Source organism: Diachasmimorpha longicaudata, chromosome 12 (assembly GCF_034640455.1).
Source record: "Diachasmimorpha longicaudata isolate KC_UGA_2023 chromosome 12, iyDiaLong2, whole genome shotgun sequence".
Taxonomy (NCBI): domain Eukaryota; kingdom Metazoa; phylum Arthropoda; class Insecta; order Hymenoptera; family Braconidae; genus Diachasmimorpha; species Diachasmimorpha longicaudata.
The window spans coordinates 3,037,252-3,059,089 of NC_087236.1; the positions used below are offsets into that span (position 1 = coordinate 3,037,252).

The 21,838-nt window shown below is 41.0% G+C and overlaps 1 long non-coding RNA gene across 2 annotated transcripts; it reads right to left on the reverse strand.

The window, feature by feature from the left end:
* Positions 1-16,984: 16,984 nt before the first annotated feature.
* On the reverse strand, positions 16,985-21,508 carry LOC135168019 (uncharacterized). Of its 2 annotated transcripts, XR_010299967.1 has the most exons (5): positions 20,999-21,508; positions 20,789-20,911; positions 18,608-20,527; positions 17,804-18,066; positions 16,985-17,732 (listed from the first exon to the last, which is right to left on the reverse strand). It is a non-coding gene; the product is annotated as an uncharacterized LOC135168019 (long non-coding RNA). The 2 variants fall into 2 exon arrangements; XR_010299966.1 differs by lacking the exons at positions 16,985-17,732; positions 17,804-18,066 and having other exon boundaries at positions 18,099-20,527.
* Between the last annotated feature and the right edge of the window lie 330 nt (positions 21,509-21,838).

Consider the following 21,838-nt stretch of genomic DNA (forward strand, 5'->3'; position numbering starts at 1 on the left):
CCGTCAGAGTCCAAATCCTGGCCCGTTTTGATCTAGGAGGCCCAGGAGCCGAGAAAATTGCGAAAAACGAAAAAATCGACTTTAGAATATTCCCGGACCCCTAGAAAAATCGGAAATCGTCTCACGAATCCAATGGCGCCAGCCAAATTGTCCTAGCGATGATATTTCCAAAGATATGGGCGAAAAACGGTGTGATCCCAAATCCGGCCCGTTTTGCTCTAGGAGGCCCAGGAGCCGAGAAAAACGCGAAAAACGAAAAAATTGACTTTAGAAAATTCCCGGACCCCCAGAAAAATCGGAAATCGTCTCACGAATCCAATGGCACCAGCCAAATTGTCCTAGCTATGTTATTTCCAAAGATATGGGCGAAAAACGGTGTGATCCCAAATCCTGGCCCGTTTTGCTCTAGGAGGCCCAGGAGCCGAGAAAAACGCGAAAAACGAAAAAATTGACTTTAGAAAATTCCCGGACCCCCAGAAAAATCGGAAATCGTCTCACGAATCCAATGGCACCAGCCAAATCGTCCTAGCTATGATGTTGCCCGAGATATGGGCGAAAAACGGTGTGATCCCAAATCCGGGCCCGTTTTGCTCTAAGAGGCCCAGGAGCCGAGAAAAACGCGAAAAACGAAAATATCGACTTTAGAAAAATCCCGGACCCCTAGAAAAATCGGAAATCGTCTCACGAATCCAATGGCGCCAGCCAAATTGTCCTAGCTACGATATTTCCAATGATATGGACGAAAAACGATTTGATTCCAAATCCGGGCCCGTTTTGCTCTAGGAGGCCCAGGAGCCGAGAAAATTGCGAAAAACGAAAAAATCGACTGTGGACAATTCCCGGGCCCCTAGAAAAATCGGAAATCGTCTCACGAATCCAATGGTGCCAACCAAATTGTCCTAGGGATGATATTTCCAAAGATATGGATGAAAAACGGTGTGATCCCAAATCCGGGCCCGTTTGGCTCTAGGAGGCCCAGGAGCCGAGAAAAACGCGAAAAACGAAAAAATTGACTTTAGAAAATTCCCGGACCCCCAGAAAAATCGGAAATCGTCTCACGAATCCAATGGCGCCAACCAAATTGTCCTAGCTATGATATATCCAATGATGTGGACGAAAAACGTCAGAGTCCAAATCCGGGCCCGTTTGGCTCTAGGAGGCCCAGGAACCGAGAAAAACGCGAAAAACGAAAAAATCGACTTTAGAAAATTCCCGGACCCCTAGAAAAATCGGAAATTGTCTCACGAATCCAATGGCGCCAGCCAAATTGTCCTAGCTATGTTATTTCTAAAGATATGGGTGAAAAACGGTGTGATCCCAAATCCGGGCCCGTTTGGCTCTAGGAGGCCCAGGAACCGAGAAAAACGCGAAAAACGAAAAAATCGACTTTAGAAAATTCCCGGACCCCAAGAAGAGTCGGAATTCGTCTCACGAATCCAATGGCGCCAGCCAAATTGTCCTAGCTATGATATATCCAATGATATGGACGAAAAACGTCAGAGTCCAAATCCTGGCCCGTTTTGATCCAGGAGGCCCAGGAGCCGAGAAAATTGCGAAAAACGAAGAAATCGACTTTAGAATATTCCCGGACCCCTAGAAAAATCGGAAATCGTCTCACGAATCCAATGGCGCCAGCCAAATCGTCCTAGCTATGATATTTCCGAACATATGGACAAAAAACGATCTGATTCCAAATCCGGGCCCGTTTTGCTCTAGGAGGCCCAGGAGCCGAGAAAAACGCGAAAAACGAAAAAATTGACTTTAGAAAATTCCCGGACCCCCAGAAAAATCGGAAATCGTCTCACGAATCCAATGGCACCAGCCAAATTGTCCTAGCTATGTTATTTCTAAAGATATGGGTGAAAAACGGTGTGATCCCAAATCCGGGCCCGTTTGGCTCTAGGAGGCCCAGGAACCGAGAAAAACGCGAAAAACGAAAAAATCGACTTTAGAAAAATCCCGGACCCCCAGAAAAATCGGAAATCGTCTCACGAATCCAATGGCACCAGCCAAATTGTCTTAGCTATGTTATTTCTAAAGATATGGGTGAAAAACGGTGTGATCCCAAATCCGGGCCCGTTTGGCTCTAGGAGGCCCAGGAACCGAGAAAAACGCGAAAAACGAAAAAATCGACTTTAGAAAATTCCCGGACCCCAAGAAGAGTCGGAATTCGTCTCACGAATCCAATGGCGCCAGCCAAATTGTCCTAGCTATGATATATCCAATGATATGGACGAAAACCGTCAGAGTCCAAATCCTGGCCCGTTTTGATCTAGGAGGCCCAGGAGCCGAGAAAATTGCGAAAAACGAAAAAATCGACTTTAGAATATTCCCGGACCCCTAGAAAAATCGGAAATCGTCTCACGAATCCAATGGCGCCAGCCAAATTGTCCTAGCGATGATATTTCCAAAGATATGGGCGAAAAACGGTGTGATCCCAAATCCGGCCCGTTTTGCTCTAGGAGGCCCAGGAGCCGAGAAAAACGCGAAAAACGAAAAAATTGACTTTAGAAAATTCCCGGACCCCCAGAAAAATCGGAAATCGTCTCACGAATCCAATGGCACCAGCCAAATTGTCCTAGCTATGTTATTTCCAAAGATATGGGCGAAAAACGGTGTGATCCCAAATCCTGGCCCGTTTTGCTCTAGGAGGCCCAGGAGCCGAGAAAAACGCGAAAAACGAAAAAATTGACTTTAGAAAATTCCCGGACCCCCAGAAAAATCGGAAATCGTCTCACGAATCCAATGGCACCAGCCAAATCGTCCTAGCTATGATGTTGCCCGAGATATGGGCGAAAAACGGTGTGATCCCAAATCCGGGCCCGTTTTGCTCTAAGAGGCCCAGGAGCCGAGAAAAACGCGAAAAACGAAAAAATCGACTTTAGAAAAATCCCGGACCCCTAGAAAAATCGGAAATCGTCTCACGAATCCAATGGCGCCAGCCAAATTGTCCTAGCTACGATATTTCCAATGATATGGGTGAAAAACGGTGTGATCCCAAATCCGGGCCCGTTTTGCTCTAGGAGGCCCAGGAGCCGAGAAAAACGCGAAAAACGAAAAAATTGACTTTAGAAAATTCCCGGACCCCCAGAAAAATCGGAAATCGTCTCACGAATCCAATGGCACCAGCCAAATTGTGCTAGCTATGTTATTTCTAAGGATATGGGTGAAAAACGGTGTGATCCCAAATCCGGGCCCGTTTGGCTCTAGGAGGCCCAGGAACCGAGAAAAACGCGAAAAACGAAAAAATCGACTTTAGAAAAATCCCGGACCCCAAGAAGAGTCGGAATTCGTCTCACGAATCCAATGGCGCCAGCCAAATTGTCCTAGCTATGATATATCCAATGATATGGACGAAAAACGTCAGAGTCCAAATCCTGGCCCGTTTTGATCTAGGAGGCCCAGGAGCCGAGAAAATTGCGAAAAACGAAAAAATCGATTGTGGACAATTCCCGGGCCCCTAGCAAAATCGGAAATCGTCTCACGAATCCAATGGCGCCAGCCAAATTGTCCTAGCTATGATATTTCCAAAGATATGGGTGAAAAACGGTGTGATCCCAAATCCGGACCCGTTTGGCTCTAGGAGGCCCAGGAACCGAGAAAAACGCGAAAAACGAAAAAATCGACTTTAGAAAATTCCCGGACCCCTAGAAAAATCGGAAATCGTCTCACGAATCCAATGGCGCCAGCCAAATTGTCCTAGCTATGATATTTCCAAAGATATGGGCGAAAAACGGTGTGATCCCAAATCCGGGCCCGTTTTGCTCTAGGAGGCCCAGGAGCCGAGAAAAACGCGGAAAACGAAAAAATTGACTTTAGAAAATTCCCGGACCCCCAGAAAAATCGGAAATCGTCTCACGAATCCAATGGCGCCAACCAAATTGTCCTAGCTATGATATATCCAATGATGTGGACGAAAAACGTCAGAGTCCAAATCCGGGCCCGTTTGGCTCTAGGAGGCCCAGAACCGACAAAAACGCGAAAAACGAAAAAATCGACTTTAGAAAATTCCCGGACCCCTAGAAAAATCGGAAATTGTCTCACGAATCCAATGGCGCCAGCCAAATTGACCTAGCTATGATATTTCCGAACATATGGACAAAAAACGATCTGATTCCAAATCCGGGCCCGTTTTGCTCTAGGAGGCCCAGGAGCCGAGAAAATTGCGAAAAACGAAAAAATCGACTGTGGACAATTCCCGGGCCCCTAGAAAAATCGGAAATCGTCTCACGAATCCAATGGTGCCAACCAAATTGTCCTAGATATGATATTTCCAAAGATATGGATGAAAAACGGTGTGATCCCAAATCCGGGCCCGTTTTGCTCTAGGAGGCCCAGGAGCCGAGAAAAACGCGAAAAACGAAAAAATTGACTTTAGAAAATTCCCGGGCCCCTAGAAAAATCGGAAATCGTCTCACGAATCCAATGGCACCAGCCAAATTGTCCTAGCTATGTTATTTCCAAAGATATGGGTGAAAAACGGTGTGATCCCAAATCCGGGCCCGTTTGGCTCTAGGAGGCCCAGGAACCGAGAAAAACGCGAAAAACGAAAAAATCGACTTTAGAAAATTCCCGGACCCCTAGAAAAATCGGAAATCGTCTCACGAATCCAATGGCGCCAGCCAAATCGTCCTAGCTATGATATTTCCGAACATATGGACAAAAAACGATCTGATTCCAAATCCGGGCCCGTTTTGCTCTAGGAGGCCCAGGAGCCGAGAAAATTGCGAAAAACGAAAAAATCGACTGTGGACAATTCCCGGACCCCGAGAAAAATCGGAAATCGTCTCATGAATCCAATGGCACCAGCCAAATTGTCCTAGCTATGATATTTCTAAAGATATGGGTGAAAAACGGTGTGATCCCAAATCCGGGCCCGTTTGGCTCTAGGAGGGCCAGGAACCGAGAAAAACGCGAAAAACGCGAAAAACGAAAAAATCGACTTTAGAAAATTCCCGGACCCCTAGAAAAATCGGAAATCGTCTCACGAATCCAATGGCGCCAGCCAAATTGTCCTAGCTATGATATTTCCAAAGAAATGGGAGAAAAACGGTGTGATCGCAAATCCGGGCCCGTTTTGCTCTAGGAGGCCCAGGAGCCGAGAAAAACGCGAAAAACGAAAAAATTGACTTTAGAAAATTCCCGGACCCCCAGAAAAATCGGAAATCGTCTCACGAATCCAATGGCACCAGCCAAATTGTCCTAGCTATGTTATTTCTAAAGATATGGGTGAAAAACGGTGTGATCCCAAATCCGGGCCCGTTTGGCTCTAGGAGGCCCAGGAACCGTGAAAAACGCGAAAAACGAAAAAATCGACTTTAGAAAAATCCCGGACCCCCAGAAAAATCGGAAATCGTCTCACGAATCCAATGACACCAGCCAAATTGTCCTAGCTATGTTATTTCTAAAGATATGGGTGAAAAACGGTGTGATCCCAAATCCGGGCCCGTTTGGCTCTAGGAGGCCCAGGAACCGAGAAAAACGCGAAAAACGAAAAAATCGACTTTAGAAAATTCCCGGACCCCAAGAAGAGTCGGAATTCGTCTCACGAATCCAATGGCGCCAGCCAAATTGTCCTAGCTATGATATATCCAATGATATGGACGAAAACCGTCAGAGTCCAAATCCTGGCCCGTTTTGATCTAGGAGGCCCAGGAGCCGAGAAAATTGCGAAAAACGAAAAAATCGACTTTAGAATATTCCCGGACCCCTAGAAAAATCGGAAATCGTCTCACGAATCCAATGGCGCCAGCCAAATTGTCCTAGCGATGATATTTCCAAAGATATGGGCGAAAAACGGTGTGATCCCAAATCCGGCCCGTTTTGCTCTAGGAGGCCCAGGAGCCGAGAAAAACGCGAAAAACGAAAAAATTGACTTTAGAAAATTCCCGGACCCCCAGAAAAATCGGAAATCGTCTCACGAATCCAATGGCACCAGCCAAATTGTCCTAGCTATGTTATTTCCAAAGATATGGGCGAAAAACGGTGTGATCCCAAATCCTGGCCCGTTTTGCTCTAGGAGGCCCAGGAGCCGAGAAAAACGCGAAAAACGAAAAAATTGACTTTAGAAAATTCCCGGACCCCCAGAAAAATCGGAAATCGTCTCACGAATCCAATGGCACCAGCCAAATCGTCCTAGCTATGATGTTGCCCGAGATATGGGCGAAAAACGGTGTGATCCCAAATCCGGGCCCGTTTTGCTCTAAGAGGCCCAGGAGCCGAGAAAAACGCGAAAAACGAAAATATCGACTTTAGAAAAATCCCGGACCCCTAGAAAAATCGGAAATCGTCTCACGAATCCAATGGCGCCAGCCAAATTGTCCTAGCTACGATATTTCCAATGATATGGACGAAAAACGATTTGATTCCAAATCCGGGCCCGTTTTGCTCTAGGAGGCCCAGGAGCCGAGAAAATTGCGAAAAACGAAAAAATCGACTGTGGACAATTCCCGGGCCCCTAGAAAAATCGGAAATCGTCTCACGAATCCAATGGTGCCAACCAAATTGTCCTAGGGATGATATTTCCAAAGATATGGGCGAAAAACGGTGTGATCCCAAATCCGGCCCGTTTTGCTCTAGGAGGCCCAGGAGCCGAGAAAAACGCGAAAAACGAAAAAATTGACTTTAGAAAATTCCCGGACCCCCAGAAAAATCGGAAATCGTCTCACGAATCCAATGGCACCAGCCAAATTGTCCTAGCTATGTTATTTCCAAAGATATGGGCGAAAAACGGTGTGATCCCAAATCCTGGCCCGTTTTGCTCTAGGAGGCCCAGGAGCCGAGAAAAACGCGAAAAACGAAAAAATTGACTTTAGAAAATTCCCGGACCCCCAGAAAAATCGGAAATCGTCTCACGAATCCAATGGCACCAGCCAAATCGTCCTAGCTATGATGTTGCCCGAGATATGGGCGAAAAACGGTGTGATCCCAAATCCGGGCCCGTTTTGCTCTAAGAGGCCCAGGAGCCGAGAAAAACGCGAAAAACGAAAAAATCGACTTTAGAAAAATCCCGGACCCCTAGAAAAATCGGAAATCGTCTCACGAATCCAATGGCGCCAGCCAAATTGTCCTAGCTACGATATTTCCAATGATATGGACGAAAAACGATCTGATTCCAAATCCGGGCCCGTTTTGCTCTAGGAGGCCCAGGAGCCGAGAAAATTGCGAAAAACGAAAAAATCGACTGTGGACAATTCCCGGGCCCCTAGAAAAATCGGAAATCGTCTCACGAATCCAATGGTGCCAGCCAAATTGTCCTAGCTATGTTATTTCTAAAGATATGGGTGAAAAACGGTGTGATCCCAAATCCGGGCCCGTTTGGCTCTAGGAGGCCCAGGAACCGAGAAAAACGCGAAAAACGAAAAAATCGACTTTAGAAAATTCCCGGACCCCTAGAAAAATCGGAAATTGTCTCACGAATCCAATGGCGCCAGCCAAATTGACCTAGCTATGATATTTCCGAACATATGGACAAAAAACGATCTGATTCCAAATCCGGGCCCGTTTTGCTCTAGGAGGCCCAGGAGCCGAGAAAATTGCGAAAAACGAAAAAATCGACTGTGGACAATTCCCGGGCCCCTAGAAAAATCGGAAATCGTCTCACGAATCCAATGGTGCCAACCAAATTGTCCTAGATATGATATTTCCAAAGATATGGATGAAAAACGGTGTGATCCCAAATCCGGGCCCGTTTTGCTCTAGGAGGCCCAGGAGCCGAGAAAAACGCGAAAAACGAAAAAATTGACTTTAGAAAATTCCCGGGCCCCTAGAAAAATCGGAAATCGTCTCACGAATCCAATGGCACCAGCCAAATTGTCTTAGCTATGTTATTTCTAAAGATATGGGTGAAAAACGGTGTGATCCCAAATCCGGGCCCGTTTGGCTCTAGGAGGTCCAGGAACCGAGAAAAACGCGAAAAACGAAAAAATCGACTTTAGAAAATTCCCGGACCCCAAGAAGAGTCGGAATTCGTCTCACGAATCCAATGGCGCCAGCCAAATTGTCCTAGCTATGATATATCCAATGATATGGACGAAAACCGTCAGAGTCCAAATCCTGGCCCGTTTTGATCTAGGAGGCCCAGGAGCCGAGAAAATTGCGAAAAACGAAAAAATCGACTTTAGAATATTCCCGGACCCCTAGAAAAATCGGAAATCGTCTCACGAATCCAATGGCGCCAGCCAAATTGTCCTAGCGATGATATTTCCAAAGATATGGGCGAAAAACGGTGTGATCCCAAATCCGGCCCGTTTTGCTCTAGGAGGCCCAGGAGCCGAGAAAAACGCGAAAAACGAAAAAATTGACTTTAGAAAATTCCCGGACCCCCAGAAAAATCGGAAATCGTCTCACGAATCCAATGGCACCAGCCAAATTGTCCTAGCTATGTTATTTCCAAAGATATGGGCGAAAAACGGTGTGATCCCAAATCCTGGCCCGTTTTGCTCTAGGAGGCCCAGGAGCCGAGAAAAACGCGAAAAACGAAAAAATTGACTTTAGAAAATTCCCGGACCCCCAGAAAAATCGGAAATCGTCTCACGAATCCAATGGCGCCAGCCAAATTGTCCTAGCTACGATATTTCCAATGATATGGACGAAAAACGATCTGATTCCAAATCCGGGCCCGTTTTGCTCTAGGAGGCCCAGGAGCCGAGAAAATTGCGAAAAACGAAAAAATCGACTGTGGACAATTCCCGGGCCCCTAGAAAAATCGGAAATCGTCTCACGAATCCAATGGTGCCAACCAAATTGTCCTAGCTATGATATTTCCAAAGATATGGATGAAAAACGGTGTGATCCCAAATCCGGGCCCGTTTGGCTCTAGGAGGCCCAGGAGCCGAGAAAAACGCGAAAAACGAAAAAATTGACTTTAGAAAATTCCCGGACCCCCAGAAAAATCGGAAATCGTCTCACGAATCCAATGGCGCCAACCAAATTGTCCTAGCTATGATATATCCAATGATGTGGACGAAAAACGTCAGAGTCCAAATCCGGGCCCGTTTGGCTCTAGGAGGCCCAGGAACCGAGAAAAACGCGAAAAACGAAAAAATCGACTTTAGAAAATTCCCGGACCCCTAGAAAAATCGGAAATTGTCTCACGAATCCAATGGCGCCAGCCAAATTGTCCTAGCTATGTTATTTCTAAAGATATGGGTGAAAAACGGTGTGATCCCAAATCCGGGCCCGTTTGGCTCTAGGAGGCCCAGGAACCGAGAAAAACGCGAAAAACGAAAAAATCGACTTTAGAAAATTCCCGGACCCCAAGAAGAGTCGGAATTCGTCTCACGAATCCAATGGCGCCAGCCAAATTGTCCTAGCTATGATATATCTAATGATATGGACGAAAAACGTCAGAGTCCAAATCCTGGCCCGTTTTGATCCAGGAGGCCCAGGAGCCGAGAAAATTGCGAAAAACGAAGAAATCGACTTTAGAATATTCCCGGACCCCTAGAAAAATCGGAAATCGTCTCACGAATCCAATGGCGCCAGCCAAATTGTCCTAGCGATGATATTTCCAAAGATATGGGCGAAAAACGGTGTGATCCCAAATCCGGGCCCGTTTTGCTCTAGGAGGCCCAGGAGCCGAGAAAAACGCGAAAAACGAAAAAATTGACTTTAGAAAATTCCCGGACCCCCAGAAAAATCGGAAATCGTCTCACGAATCCAATGGCACCAGCCAAATTGTCCTAGCTATGTTATTTCTAAAGATATGGGTGAAAAACGGTGTGATCCCAAATCCGGGCCCGTTTGGCTCTAGGAGGCCCAGGAGCCGAGAAAAACGCGAAAAACGAAAAAATTGACTTTAGAAAATTCCCGGACCCCCAGAAAAATCGGAAATCGTCTCACGAATCCAATGGCGCCAACCAAATTGTCCTAGCTATGATATATCCAATGATGTGGACGAAAAACGTCAGAGTCCAAATCCGTGCCCGTTTGGCTCTAGGAGGCCCAGGAACCGAGAAAAACGCGAAAAACGAAAAAATCGACTTTAGAAAATTCCCGGACCCCTAGAAAAATCGGAAATTGTCTCACGAATCCAATGGCGCCAGCCAAATTGACCTAGCTATGATATTTCCGAACATATGGACAAAAAACGATCTGATTCCAAATCCGGGCCCGTTTTGCTCTAGGAGGCCCAGGAGCCGAGAAAATTGCGAAAAACGAAAAAATCGACTGTGGACAATTCCCGGGCCCCTAGAAAAATCGGGAATCGTCTCACGAATCCAATGGCGCCAGCCAAATTGTCCTAGCGATGATATTTCCGAAGATATGGACGAAAAACCATCTGATTCCAAATCCGGGCCCGTTTTGCTCTAGGAGGACCAGGAACCGAGAAAAACGCGAAAAACGAAAAAATCGACTTTAGAAAATTCCCGGACCCCTAGAAAAATCGGAAATCGTCTCACGAATCCATATGCGCCAGCCAAATTGTCCTAGCTATGTTATTTCTAAAGATATGGGTGAAAAACGGGGTGATCCCAAATCCGGGCCCGTTTGGCTCTAGGAGGACCAGGAACCGAGAAAAACGCGAAAAACGAAAAAATCGACTTTAGAAAATTCCCGGACCCTTAGAAAAATCGGAAATCGTCTCACGAATCCAATGGCGCCAGCCAAATTGTCCTAGCTATGATATTTCCAAAGATATGGGTGAAAAACTGTGTGATCCCAAATCCGGGCGCGTTTGGCTCTAGGAGGCCCAGGAACCGAGAAAAACGCGAAAAACGAAAAAATCGACTTTAGAAAATTCCCGGACCCCTAGAAAAATCGGGAATCGTCTCACGAATCCAATGGCGCCAGCCAAATTGACCTAGCTATGATATTTCCGAACATATGGACAAAAAACGAGCTCCGTGAAGTGGGCACCCCACTTAGGGGGATTCGAACGAAAATTTGACATTTGATAGATTTTGAGCTACTTGGAATAGTAGTAACGTTTTTTTCGTTTGTAGTTGAAAACTGAGCGACCAATTCGTTTTTGAAACACAGTTAGGAACTATTTCATAGTTACAGCTGGAGTGACATTGGATTCTCGTTGGCAATCGTTTGTAGCTGATTGTAGTTCTAGAAATTTCACGATCGGTATCGTAATAAACGTTCAATTGTTTTTTTTTTCAAAGAGTGAAGAACTATTTCAGAGTTGTATTTGAAATGACGTGGCATTCTTATTTGCAATAGTTTGTAGGTGATTGTAGTCTTTTATCTTTTCCAATCCGAACTGAAATGAACGTCCAATTGACTTTCGGAGCATAAGTAGCAACTGATTGTAGTACTGACCGAATTTCAATGTACCATGAACAAACGGTGACAAGTCGTTCAGATATGTGCAAAAATTTGTTTGTAGTTGTGGTTGAAGGTGGAAGACATAAGAAACATAAAAAGATCCCTGTGAACCCACGTTCATACTTGATTGTAGTTCTAGAAATTTCACGATCGGTATCGTAATAAACTTTCAATTGGTTTTTTTTCAAAGAGTGAAGAACTATTACACAGTTGTATTTGAAATGACGTGGGATTCTGATTTGCAATAGTTTGCAGTTAATGGCAGTTTTTTAATTTTTGCAATCCGAACTGAAATTATCGTGCAATCGACTTTCAAAGCATAAGTAGGAAATGATTGATAGCTATATGCAAATTGACATTGGTTTCCTGTCTCAAATGGTTTGTAGTTGTTTGTAGTACTCATAGATTCGCAACACACCGATAGGTAGGGGGGCTAGAGAACTGCAATATGTCACAGGATTTGTTTGTAGTGGTTTCCAATCGTGGAAAAAATCAAAAGAAATGACGAACTGTATAAACCAACGTTCATGTAGTGCTCACAAATTTCCAATGTACCAAAAAAATGCGTTGATAGATGGCCGAGATGTATATGTGAAAGGAATTACTTGCAGTTGTTTCGAACAGTGGGAAAAAATGGAAAAAACCATCGTCATAGACCAACGTTCGTACTTGATTGTAGTTTTGGAATTTTTGTAATATGAACAGAAATGAGAGTTCAATCAATTTTTTAATATAACTAGAAACTATTTCGTGGGGTAAACTGGAGTGACATTGACCACTCATCAGAAATCGTTTGTTGTTTTGAAATTTTCGCAATCGGAAGTTGATTCCTCACGATCGGGGGCTAAGAAGCGTATTCAATGGAAAATTGCTGTTGGATTGTTATTTGGAATTGTTTGTATCTGATAGTAGTGAATTGAGAAATGGGATTCTTTTTAATGGGAATTGAACTTAATCTTCGATACGATTTTTTTTTACGGCAGCGGAGTTGAGAAAATTCCTAGGAGAATGGACATTAGATTCTCGTCTTAAATCGTTTGTAGTTGATAGCAGTAATTTAATGAGCTAAATTTTTCATCTTATCTGAATCTAACTGTATGTGTAATTGATCTTTCAAGAGATACCAGTTGATAGTATTCAAGTGGAAAATATAATTTCTCTTAATCGGAATTAAACTGAATGTTTAATTGACCTTTTAAACACAAGGGGATTGAAAAACTCACTAGTGCGACAATTAACGTTCGGTTTCTATCTGCGATCGTTTGTAGTGGATTATAGAATTGATTTTTCTTGGATCAGAATGGAACTGGTCGTTCAGCCGATTTCTTGATACGAAGGACATCGAAAATCGCATTTATTGGGTAATTGACGTTCGGTTCTCAACTGAAACCATTGGTAGTCTATTGTAGAGTTCATTTTTCTCGGTTGCACTGAAATGAATATTCGGTTGATATCTCAAGAAGAAGGAAATTGAACACTGTTTTTTATTTCTGTAGAAAATCACGCTGAATCCCCAATGGAATTATTTGTTGTTGATTGTAAAATTAATATTGTTCCCACTAGAACTGAATTATTTGTGCAAGTAGTATTGTCAGCCCAAAGATTGATCTTTATCCGATTGGTTTTCACCTAAGCCTTCAATGGGTCTATTCTTCTAGGAAAGGAGGGAAAGGATGGAGGAATGGTAAAAAGTTTTAATTAAGAGAAAACCATAAGGAATTTGAAGATTCAATGTTAATTAACTACTATTTATTGAGATCAAGTTAATATATCAATTTTCAATCCCACTGCTCCACAATTTGCTAGGGGTGGTCTGAATATAAAAAAGCATGTGAAGAGATTTTTCTCTCTTAATTTCTTTACGTTTTAGCTTATGAGGTATAGCGTTGGGTGTCAATCCATCGTGTTCTTGCCAGGACCCTTGGCCTTTACGACTTCGTAGAATGAGTCCCTTATAATGTTTTGGGATGTCTGAGTCCGTACGTCCTTCGTGTTCGATCGCCCCAACTAATTTATAAGTGTCGGTTTCGCATCGCAAATCCAGTGGTATTTCACCCAATGTGAAATTACTCCTGTAAGTTTTCAAATATCCACTCCTCTTGGCTAGATCCCTCCATTCTAAAGCTTCAATATCGATAAATAAATGGGACCCATAACTAATAATTATGGATTTTTCTTTAACACATGCCTTACAAAGTTGTGAAGTTCGAGACTGAGCGTAGATATCGAGAGATTCCTGAAGGCCCTGTAAACCACTCTTATACAGTGGATTCAGATCAAGTTCCAATACAACTTTTTCTCTTCTATTCCCTTCGCCACAATTATTGCACATTGTTAATGTCGTGATTGAGGGCTCTCCTTTCAACAATTGTTCAGTAATTATGCCAACATTGGATTCACAGTTCACGATGTTTCCATGAGGCTTTTTCATTCTCAGCATCAATTCGGAACGGATTTTATAAAGCTGTTGGACTCTTCCCCTCCTTGACAATACTTTAACAACATCGAAAGCTTTTAGATTAGATTGATTGATATACTCTCTGTAGGTAACCCAATCCACATATCCAGCTCGAATACAATGGAAAATTGCGGCAACTCCGCACGTATTTTTAAATTTGAGAAAAACCCTGAGAAGTCTGAATGAGAGCTAACTGATTACCATTTCTCAATAGGGGTAATTTTTTACTTAGTCTTGGTCGTGAATGGAGATTTTCTATATCTGGACAGCATTGGATGTTGACGCCATCCTCGGTTTCCTTTGAAAGCAGTCCTCTCCAACCATCCTTCTCATTCAAATATGAGTTTCCGTTCCGACTGTTCGAAATATTCATTAACACAGATGGCGAGGTTTTTTCAGGAGCATCACTTTTACAGCACGAATCGAGGAGAGTTGATGAAGGTATGTCGTGCTCAGATTCCGAAATGCAGATTTTTCTTCTCTTCAACACTGGATGAATTGGAGATGTAGCTGATGAAGACAAATCGATGACGTCCATTTCAGTCGATTCTTCCTTGAGACTCAGCTTAATGTCATTCATAGCTGATTGACCACCCAGCAAAGGAGAATTACGTGTTATTGCTTTTCCATCAAATAAATTGTTTATCAATGCCGAATCATCGGATGTAGATTCATGTGGAGCACCTGAAAAATCGATAGGGCTCATCAATGGACGTTTGTTACTCGGAGAGACGCTTTGTGGTGGTTGTTCCTGAGGATCTTCTGGATGTTCTCATGAAACATTCTTCCTTTCTTCGTAAGCGGAGTTATCCAATGAAATGGTGCATTTGTTTGTAAAGATGGTGTGGATCGTTCACGGGATTCTGCGCTCTCGTTATGACTAGAATCGCAACTCTCATCATCGCTACCTTCATCAGACGAACTGGCAGAACTTCTGGGCGGAACTCTAGAATGTTTGTTGGGTGCTAATAAGTTGACAGTACCACTCAATACTTTCAAGTGTTGAACTACGACCTTGTCAAGCCTGAGACACTTCTGTCCCATCAAAATATTATTTTTGAGATCCTTAAAATATGATTCGCTACGTGCTGATGATGCCGTCTCAATTTCAGCTATCCCACGATCCATTACCGGACGATTAAGATTGGGTATGAGGTGTGTCCACAATACAAAGCGCCTGGATAATTTAATGAGCTTCTCCCCGAAACTTGGGCACGTGTATTTATTGACAGTCCCTTCCAATATTGCGTTCTTCTTACTTTTCTTTCCAATAACATTAATGAAACTCACGATGGGCCTCTCATTGTCGTCTCCATTTCCTTCGAGATCATCCGAATTCATGTTGCTGAGATCGGCAAAAGGATCATCCTCCGAGTTACGACAATTTTGGTTCCAATCTTTCAAGCCCATCTTGATCAGATTCAATAACTTCTCCCGTGATTTGTAGCACTCATTTTCACTATTATCCTCTTGTATCTTGGGAGAAAATGCTACGGTAAGAACTGCTAGCAGAAGATTCTGGAATTCTTCTAGATTTGTTTGAAGAACTAGCAGTACTACAGAGCGTACAAAAAAATCTTTCACGTGAGGCTGATTTTGTGAAAAACACGACCAGTTAGTTATGAATTTGATGAGATGAGCAATGTCAAGGCGTAAGACAGTCATATCCTCGATCTTGGACGCTCCATTGGACGCTGAAACTTGCGAAAAGCATCGATCTTCATATTTTTGTAGGGAACATTCGTTAAAAGCCATTGCTACACCGTTCAACAGTGCTAATGAGAAATCCGTAATCACTTCTTTAGGAGCCTTAGCACCTGAACGCATCCACTCCCGGATCCAATATGCCAGAGTATTCGCATCATGTTTCGCTGACGCCATTTGAAACAATGGGAGAATTTTATCGTTAAAGCCTGTCACTGCTTGATACATAAAAGTTATATTCTTAGAACCAGCTGTTGCTGGTAACGGTGCTGATATAGTCCCGGTCCCGTCAACTACCAATTTTGTCACGTTTTAAAAAAATTTTGTACATGGTGAGTTGTTCAGGGAGCCAATACATAACGTATGGTTTGTATAGAGCTACCTCACGGATGCTAGCTGACTACTCAGCAGATTGTGCCAGCTTATACAAAGAAATAAGAGCATTTTCTCCAGATTTTAATCCGAGTTCTTCCTCTATTGCTTGTTGTTTTACTTTACGAAGAACCTCTAATGAATAGATATCTGCAGGCCGACCATCACCAAACCCCATCCGCCGTTGTGCTGCTTCTCGTTGCCACAAATATGCTGATTTTCCCCTCAACTCTTGTGCCACCTCTTTTCTTTTATCTCCTCTAAGTTGCCTCTTTTTCGTGTGAATGACTCCTCTCGTATCCAAGGTTGATATGTGAAAATCGATTCCATTTTCTGTGGGCTCAGATGAACTGTATAGATGGATTTCTGTTTGACATTCGCGACAGTGACCTTTGATAGTTAAAAATATCCCACCTGGGGATCTGTCGATTTTTGCATACTTGAAAGTAAATGGACACGGTAGCTTCAGCTGCTCGTATATTGTATAGTAGACCTGGTCACACCAGCCGTCGACAAGAACTTCATATACTCTTTCTTTGTATGCCTTTAAGTTCAGGCCCAATTTATCCCATTCCTTGACATTCAGGTGAATAGTCGCTCTCAATGCTTCCAGATCTTGGTGGTGTGGCTTTGGAATTTTCATGGACCAATTAGAATTCTTTTCGTGAGTTTTTTTTTGTTTTCGATTTTTCATATAGATTGAACTGCCATGAAGTCGATACGATAACCCCGTCTCAGCATTTTTGTTTTTTGTTCCACGATTTTGTGTAATGTATTGATAAAGATAGTCTTTGTGCAATTTATCGCCTGTGGCCCTAGCTGCAGACTGCCAAATAGGATCCTTGTACGGCAAGTACTGCCCATCTTTCATGAAAGACCAACCATTGAAAAGCTCAAATAATTGATCACACGTAAACTGTGGTTTTTTCGGCATTGTAAAATCAGTAGAAAAAAAACGACTGGATGAAATTGGGGACTCCTCAATGAGTTCGACGTGACCAGATTAGGATTATTAGAAACTTAAACCTACTATCTTATGTACTGCTATGTATATCTATACATATGTATGGAATTTTTTTACGTTGAGAGAGTAATCGACCTTATTTCTTCATTTCTAGTTTGTTGATTCATGCATACTCCGTTTTCTCTGGAAAAAAAAATGAATGATCAATCCATCAAATTCAAATTTGTCCCATGAGGAAATGATTTAAAATCTGTTAGATCGATTTGCTACTGTCTTATGAGACCTGAATATAGTTACTTTATAGATTTTCCTCAGTAAAATCTAGTGATTCTGCACATGAAAAATTACATCCGAATTTACTAAAACGGTTCTCTACTCTAGTGGAAAGTATTTTCCATAAAAAATTCATGGTTAACAAAGATAATGGTGCTTGTTAAGTTTTCAAAAAAAATTATATAATATTAATACTAGAAAAAAATGAGCCGTCATGGGACGCCTGGCAGATGTGAAACATCGTGTGTGTACAAGTAATATGCATAAAAGATAATATTATTACAGGAATTAAATATAGCCTAATGAAAAAATGAAGTATTACGAGATTCTTACAGTAAATGGTAACTTTATTTAATAAACATTTATTTACATGATATAAAAATTCGATATTAGTATCAAGTTGCCACAATTTAAATATTTTCATCTGTGGCTTCAATAATAGTTATATTCGCTTTTCCTCTGCCGGTATTACTGTGACGATTGGTCGATGATAACTAAAGTACGTTACAAAAGTATTGGATGAAACACCATCAAGATATCTCACAAATACAGCATCTATTGTTGTTCCATATTTGGTAGTAGATTCTTTTGGATCGTTATTGATTTGCCATTAAAATTCTTTTTGAAGAAATGTCATTAATGGCATTGATTCAGCTCTTGCAAAATTTACATTGAAATATGCAGCTAAAAATAATGGTAGTTTATGTTTATTCGTTTTAAGAATTATTGAACCTGTTTGACTATAAGGAAATAACCTTTCATGTAAAAATGAAATGAGATGATCCATTTTGTTATTAGGTGAAATGTATATTACAATCATAATTAATTCACTTCCGTCTTGTAGTTTAACATGTGAAGAACACATATTTCCAATAGATGCAATAGTATAAAATAGTCTGGTACTATTCGATTGATAAAGTCTTACACAACATTGATAGTATGCCTTGTGTTTAACTGATCAGGGTGACGTCCAGTTTCAATAATAATATTTTGTGATCCGTCTGATGATTGTTGGGAACTGAAATATTTAAAACAATATGATATTAAAATACACAAAAAAAAAAAAAATTTTAAGTGTGGCTTCAATATACTCATGAACTCAAATCTTAGTTAATTATTGCAATATATGACTAAAGATTTGCAAATATAAATTTTATTAATAAATTTTTCTATATTAATTCCTTCATGAATAATAAAAGTGTTGGATATGGAAAATTGAAATGGTATTTTGTATTTAAATATCAGTTTCAATTTTCGGAGCCGCGCAATAAAATAATTATTTTTGTTTAGCGTGAATCCTTACCTTTAAAGTGCTGGGCACATCTGTTTCATAGAAGGGATTGAGGATCAATACTCAAATAAACTCTCACAGAACTGTACGATATTGAATGTATTTTAGACCATATAATTATAAGTATAACAATAATGATTATTTATGTGACTAAACAGTAACACATCAAGTTGAATTTGATCTTTCTACAAGATATTCGCTAAATATGAGTGAGAGAATAATGAATTATCCCAAATATTACCACAATAGCCTGATTAGGGTTACTCACTCTTTCAGCTGCTGACACACTCCAATCAGAACACTAGTTTTAGATTTATATAATTGTTCTTTTAATTTTCTTTCTTGCACTATTTTGTATTTGTTTGTTTTTATATGAGTCCTCTCTCTCGATCTTGCACTGCAGCCGTAACGCGTAATTTTGCAACCCGTCAAACGGTACCGCACAAGATCATTCGGTTCAAAAACTAACCGCGGGAATAATCAATACGAAGATGTGCGTACTTGTGATTATTTTTCCCGATACTTGAAACAAAAGATAAACGCCGGGCAGAATTATGGACTGATTCCGGAATCAGGTATCTCAAGTTTCAAGGAGTTCGCCCCTTGGTGTGATCGTTCGCGATGCTAGGACAAGACTGATTTTTAATTTTGACAAGGGTCGGAAATGCGTTTGCGGTCAATGCCCGTGTGCGGATGGTTCGATGTTGACGTCGCACTATTTGGGCTTTGCTCATCGCATTCTGTGGATGAGGCCAATGTCCGAAGTTGGGAAATCGAAGCATTTTGCTTGCTCGACTTCGCCAGACATTGTTTAAATATTTAATTTTTAAGAAATAAAATATTATCAAACACAACAAAAGAATACTTAATTGAAGATAATATTAATATAAATTATATAAATTATTAATATGATTAATATGAATATAATTAATTAAATATAAAAATATGATAATTACATTTATGGAGACTTGAAAAATACGATCTACTTACTGATGACTTGGTAGTATACCATAGTGTAGTTTCACTTTCTTTGCACAAGGTTGATCACTTTGATCTTCTGAGTTATCACTGTCACACATATTTTATTGTCAAAAATTAAAATGAAAAATTAAATAAAACGCAGGTTATGTGTACCGTAGTAAACAACAACGTCGAACTGAGTGAGAAGCCACACCGTACACTCTACTACACAGAATATAGATAGGCATACCTTAGTATAGCGCGGCGATTGCTCGCCACGGCCAGTATCGCCACGCCAACGATTCGGTTTAGGAGTGCGCCTATAGATGTTTCACATCAAACATAATAATAATCTCAGAATTTTTTAAACAGTTTTTTTTACGTAAAATCGGTAGTTTCTCCTCCGTACTTTCTAAAATGCATCACTTTCATTCATATCGATAATGATGTATTTGATCGCGAAGAAACGTCAAAAGAAGAAATAAATATTAATATTATGAGTGAGACGGAATTTTTATCGAAATGATTGTCCCACACATGGAGAACTTGTTGGTAATAATTTATCATTCAATTATGAAATTTTTCTCCTGAGAAGATGCCACTGGGGCGTTAAAAAACACTCGAAAAATTCTTTTGACACTTAAATATCAGATTATTTTTCTTTTCAATTTTCCTCACCTTCGCTATTGGTATCATTGCAGTGTATTGGGAGTAGTTGTGTGTATTTTGAGAAACTGATAACTGACGAAACGCCCTTGAAACATTGGAAGTCTTCTCAGGAATAATAAATATTATGATCATTAATGACTTCAAGCTTTCATTGCAATGACAGAATACTTGATGGTAATTATTTCCGTGAAACGTTGGTCTGAAAAAGAGTTTTTCTTCTCTCTAAATCTCTGAAGCACTGCAGGCAATTATGTTACTTCATACAGCAGAAATGTGATGATTTTTCAACCATTGTTTATATGTACGGATCTCGAAGAAATGTAAACTTAAATGCTCCAGAACCGCTGATGATAAATTATTGATGATCCCGATGGGAATTTTAACGCACTCAAGATATATATATCTTATCTACTATTATGTACATATATACATAACTAATCCTACATTGCAACGCCCTAAAGGACTACATTTTTTCGTATTAAGGGAGTCGAGAGCCTTTCTCCTATATATCCATTTTGTCAACCCATATGTTGTCGAAGGATTCCCTCACTCTGTCCCCCTGGAAAAGAAAGTACGATTCAAATGATCGATATATTGCATTTCCGTTTTTTTTAACGAGGAATTCAGGATCGAATGGAATAATTAGTAATCAGTGATAACTTATTATAAATTAAATTGAATATTTCTGAATTTCATGAAACATATCTGATAACTGGAGGAATAGGTAGAAAGGAATTCATATTCATATTTCGACCATGAACATGAGAAAACTTCGATCATGAATCATGGGTTAAAAATAAAACTATGGAACTGTTTTTACCAAAGCCATTGATTCCAGTGCACTTGCGATATTTCCAATAGTCTTTTTATTCTATTTTAATACTTCCTGTTGATATTTCGCTAAACCCCCATGAAGCACTAATGAATGGATGAAAGCTCGATACTGTGGACAAAACAAGACATATCATGATCATTGACAAGATCAATTATCAAGTGTAACGAGGAAAAAAATATTCTGTGAATTATTCACTTCTGTGCAGCGAAATGATCTGTCTTCCTTGCTTAAAAGCCTGGAGAGTGGTGAGAAAAGATGCTCCTTAACCTCAAGACTTAGAGGGATAGATCTGAGGTTATAAAAGAAATGAAAGGGGATTTTTAATGTATTTCTATGTGCAACGCATATCTTTAATGGAAATAAAATATTATAAAAACACAAAAAACTTTTTTTTGTAAAAATAGTGTGCCAAGAGTTTCATGAGATAGTGACATGAAAGTAAGTTGTCTGGACACGGTCGCCAAGTTTTCCTAAGATAGAAAGAATGACACAGAATGGCGGTTACTAACCAAGACGTGAATATAGGCTAGGTATCGCCCCGGTCGGTCAGTCAGACATAATTCAATACTTATCATGTATCGGTACGTAGAAATCTTAGTGTTGTGAATTCGTTTCTCGCGCAACATTTAAACCGGTTTGATAATGAGTATTTGTCCTTGTTTTGGCAATACTAATGACGTTTTCCTACACTAACAAACTTTTGATTATATGCCCCACGTTTCTTTGAACAGCTCAAGCTATAGGTAGATTTTTTACATGTTTCTTTAATCTTGTTCAGTCGTTAAAACAATTGACAACGAACAATGAAGTTGTCAATTGTTTGACCGATCGAACAAAATTGAAGAAACACACCACAAACTAAATCATAGTTTGGAATGTTCGAAGAAACGCGGCAGATATAACCCAAGATTTGCCAGAAGGAGAGAAACGTCATAATACTATCGGTGTCGATAATTTAGAGTTGACAATGATAAAAGTGCATAATAATGATTATTTCCTGCAATAATGAAATACGAAAAAGATTTTTCGTGGCGC